Source organism: Sapajus apella, unplaced genomic scaffold (assembly GCF_009761245.1).
Source record: "Sapajus apella isolate SASKATOON/1434 unplaced genomic scaffold, GSC_monkey_1.0 scaffold7, whole genome shotgun sequence".
Taxonomy (NCBI): Eukaryota; Metazoa; Chordata; class Mammalia; order Primates; family Cebidae; genus Sapajus; species Sapajus apella.
Window position 1 is genome coordinate 2,760,014 of NW_022436947.1, and position 4,745 is coordinate 2,764,758.

The following is a 4,745-nucleotide window of genomic DNA, read 5'->3' on the forward strand; positions in this document are numbered from 1 at the left end:
AAAAAAAAAAAAAAAAAAAAGAAAGAAAGAAAGAAAGTATATGGTTAGGTCTGTTTGGGCGTTTATAAGGATATTTTGAATGTCCAAATTGTATGGACATTTGTTTCGGCTGTAAATTCATATGTTTATTAGCCTTGCTCTTTTGTCTGGCTTTCCTCTCAGTTTCCTCTTCAGTTGAGACAATTGGTCAGCAAGACTGACCAAATTATGAGGTTTGAGAAGTGGCCCAGCTAGGGCTTTGTCTTTTCACCATTGGTGCTAATTCTTCATCTAACGCATTTATAAAACTGGAGTTGAGAAGAGTATCATTTTGATTATTAACATAGCTTTCCTCAGATAAACCTGAATATCGTTTAAGTGTACTTAAACCTCTCAAAATGTGACATTACTGACTCCTCCGGATTTTGTTGACATTGTATTTTGCTGCAGCCAACTACTCTTTGAAACACAGTGAGGATGGCTTGAAGCAACACCTTTGCAGTTTGTGTGTCTGCCTACAGTCCTCTTCTGAGCATTTATGAAAATCTTCTAAGAGATTTCTATAATGGGCTTTGTTCTAATCTTTTTTTTTTTTTTTTTGAGACGGAGTTTCACTCATGTTACCCAGGCTGGAGTGCAATGGCGCGATCTCGGCTCACCACAACCTCCACCTCCTGGGTTCAGGCAATTCTCCTGCCTCAGCCTCCTGAGTAGCTGGGATTACAGGCACGCACCACCATGCCCAGCTAATTTTTTGTATTTTTGGTAGAGACGGGGTTTCACCATGTTGACCAGGATGGTCTCGATCTCTTGACCTCGTGATCCACCCGCCTCGGCCTCCCAAAGTGCTGGGATTACAGGCTTGAGCCACCGCGCCCGGCCTGTTCTAATCTTTAACTCTACTTTCTGATACTCACATGTGAGTTAGTTGATATGAATCAGAATAACCAAGGCCATAAACTCAGATACTTAGTTCAAATTCCTTAGCAAAACCAATAGGACCCTGGCGAGGGTCGGGGAATTATTTAACTCTGCGTCTAAGTTCTACCTTAGACCATGGTTGATAAACTAAAGCAGGCTCCCCTCTACCAGATGCTGGATGTTCATGAAATGGAGTCAAAAAAGTGGGAGCGGGTGTAAGGGGAGGAGAAGGAAGAGAAGGTCAGTCTGGGCAAGGTAGTTCTGTTAAGGAGGCATAGAAAGAAGGGGTAGCAGAAGGAGGAGAAGCAGCAGTTTCAGCAGCTTTTCTGAATTAACAGTTTTAGAGAGTTTTCATTCTCTTTCTATAGGAAAAGAACTGTGTCACAGCCTCTTTTGCATGCTTCTCTGTAGCGTTGGAAATAACTCTCCCAATTATATTGTTTAATTCTAGAGCTGGCGTTTTCTAATTGTGCATGTGAGCAAACTAACTTAGGCATTTCACAAGTACCTCACTTTGGCCATTGTAATTCAGGATCTTCTTGGCTCAAGCAAGACAATTTTTCCAAATATTGACAGGAGGTAGCTGGAGGCATTGGCTCACACCTGTAATCCCAGCGCTTTGGAAGGCTAAGACAGAAGGATCACTTGAGCTCAGGAGTTTGAGACAAGCCTGGATGACACAGTAAGACCAAAAATTCATAAAAGAAAAAACTCAAAAAATTAGCCTGGCATGTGGGTGTGCCTCTTGTGCCATCCACTTGCATCGGGAGGCTGAGGTGGGAGGATTGCTTGAGCCCCAGAGATGGAGGTTGCAGTAAGCTGAGATAGCACCACTGTGCTCCAGTCTGACAGAGCGAGACCCTGTCTCATAAAACGTACCGACACGCATATATACATACGTATCAATGTATGTAGGTTATGTATAGACAGGAGGTGGCACCATAAGTCTTGTACATAAATTCAGCTAGAGTTTCTAAAAGGGGGTCTTCCCTTAAAGAGGATTTCATTTTAGATGAACAGTTGTTCATAATTTGTATCCTCTTTTAAATTGACCAAAGATTGAAAGAGAAAGATGTTTTGGGTCTAGTGTGCTATTTAATAGTGATTACTTCTCAAGGTTTCACCCACAAGTCACCTCTCCCCTCTTATGTGTCCCAATGAAACCCAGAAATTTCTGGGGGTTTAAGGGACTGGGAGCCCAACCCGTTATGTGTGCCCATTAGGTTACAAAGATTTCCCTGTATATTGTTCTTTGGGATTTCCCTAGAAAAATTACACATCTGAAGCCGTGAACTCCGACATTCCTATATGACCTCCATCACCTAAGGTGCTTTTCTTCTGGGAGGACCAAGGTCTTTTATAACTGAGCTCCAAAACCTGGGTCACCAACCTGGGTCCAGTTTAAGACCACAATCAAATTTTTTTTTTTTTTTGAGTCAGAGTCTCACTCAGTTACCCAGACTGGAGTGCAGTGGCACGATCTGGGCTCGCTGCAACCTCCATCTCCCAAATTCAAGTGATTCTCCTGTCTCAGCCTTCCAAGTGGCTGGGATTACAGGCGCACCCCACCATGCCGAGCTAATTTTTGTCGTTTTAGAAGAGATGGGTTTTTGCCATGTTGGCCAGGCTGGTCTTGAACTCCTGGCCTCAAGCGATCTGCCTGCATCAGTCTCCCAAGTGCTGGGATTACAAGTGTGAGCCACTGGGCCCAGCCGAAAATCACAAATTTACCTGAAGCCACAAACATTCACTTTCTCTTTTCAGGGAGGAACCAATTTTGTTCTCTGACCAAATTTGAATGACAGAAAGGGCCATACAAAGTCTTGCAAGTAGTTCAACAAACAAACCTTAACCTCAAAGAAAACTGAACGTCATAAATCTGTGAAAGGCAAAACAAGCAAACAAAACTTCTAACTTAAAGTAGAGCGTCAATTCCAGCTCTGTCCAGCATAGAACTGGATGGCTTGCATGAAGTCTGAATCTCAGTCAAAGTCAGGGAGATTCAAAACCTGAGAGTAGTCTTGCCAGGGACCCCTGCCAGTTCCAATGAGGTGGGATGAGCCAAAGCTGCTCCTGCAGACACCAAAGCTCCGAATGTCAGCAAAGAGGCACAGATCTCAGGAGGCCCGCTTAAAGTCTCTGGGTTATCAAAATATCAATCTAATATAATCAAATGGCTCAGCATCCAGTTAAAAGAGCTTATTCAAGTGCAAAGTGTGAGAGCAGCCATCAGGTAAACACAGACACCAAAGAAATAATAGTAATCAGTGTTCCCCGATGTAGGGAAAGGTGAGGGGGGTTTATGTAGGGAACCACAGGTGTGCTGTACAGAATAACAGCGTTTTCTGTATAAAGCTAGTATACACGGAAGTTTTAATTCACTACCATTGATTACACTCGAAGGCGGTTGTTTAATATTCTGTTGTAAAGAGGTAACAATCACAAGAGTCTTCATCTCCAACGTCATTTAGCCTAGGTTTGAATAAAGAATGGAGAGCCTGGTTAATGTATAACATCAACAAAAAGGTCAGGAAGCAACAGTCATACACCAGAGAAGAAAAACAGCCAGGCTATGTGACTTGGTTCCCAGGGCTTGACTCTTCCCTTTGGCATAATAAATTTGGAAGGTCCTGAAATTTTCTTTCTTTTTTTTTTTTTCACAGTAACAAGTTGGGCAAACTGAGGTAATTCTCCAAACTGAACGTAAGTAATTGTGGCATTGTTGAGTTACATTACATACCCTCCTGAATAACTGGCCTATGGAGATTCAAGTATACCACGAATTCATGGAAGGCAGGGTTTTTTTTGTTTGTTTGTTTTTGTTTTTGTTTTTTTAAGACAGAGTTTTGCTCTGTTGCCAGGCTGGAGTGCAGCGGCACAATCTCAGCTCACTACAGTCTCCACCTCCCGGGTTCAAGCAATTCTCCTGCCTCAGCCTCCCAAGTAGCCAGAACTACAGGCACACATCACCACACCCAGCTAATTTTTTGTATTTTTAGTAGAGGTGGGATTTCACCATGTTGGCCAGGCTGGTCTGGAACTCCTGGCCTCAAGCAATCTGCTTGCCTTGGCCTCCCAAAGTGCTGGCATTACAGGCATGAGCCATCATGCCTGGCCTGGCAGGTATGATTTCTTAGATTCTTTTGCATAATCTTCATTCTTTGGCAACCCACCACCACACCCTGCCCCGCTTCCCCATCACCCCCCTGCAATCACTTGGTGAGTAAATGAATGACTAGATATCTTAATTCACTGATTATATATGTATTTTTATATATATAGAAAAACATCAATATACAGAGACACATAGAGACAGCTACATATATAGATTTCAGAGAAGCACGAATTCACCCTTTTGGTGCCACATTTCAGAATTATCCCTATATTTGGTTGAATTTCAGACAAAAATTACTTTTAGCTCCCCTTTACAGCAGAATGTTCTTGTAGGGGAGTGAAAAATGACTTCCCTCTACTCTTCTAAGTTCCTTGGCTGAGCTCTGAATTAAATTGACATAAGACAGATTTACAGGAGGAAATCCATTTTTAATTATGTACATACCCATGCGAGTCCCACAAAATATGAGATTCAAAGAAGGGTCAGATGCTTGAAGCTCATATCGCACCCTGAGCTACAGAAGGGAATAGAGGCTTTGGGCTTCTGGGTGGGGGGTGGTGACACCAGTTATGGGAATATGAGGGGAGGAAGTGTATGGTGAACAAAGGTTGTCTTGTTATGCAAATAAAAAGCCTCCTAAGTAATAAAGGTTCTCTTGGAGCAGCCCTCAGAAGAAGAGATGACTGTCTAGGCATGGTGTCAACCTCCAGCCTCCCCTTCTGTGATCCAA

General features: G+C 42.9%; 1 protein-coding gene across 1 annotated transcript in view; it reads right to left on the bottom strand.

Annotated features, from left to right (window-relative positions):
- The window catches only part of TTC26 (tetratricopeptide repeat domain 26), a 68,198-nt gene extending 63,665 nt beyond the window's left edge, over nucleotides 1-4,533 (bottom strand). The window contains exon 1 of the mRNA XM_032275851.1: nucleotides 4,460-4,533. The gene's annotated coding sequence lies outside the window, so the exon portion shown is untranslated. The remainder of the gene's footprint in view (nucleotides 1-4,459) is intronic.
- Nucleotides 4,534-4,745: the final 212 nt, after the last annotated feature.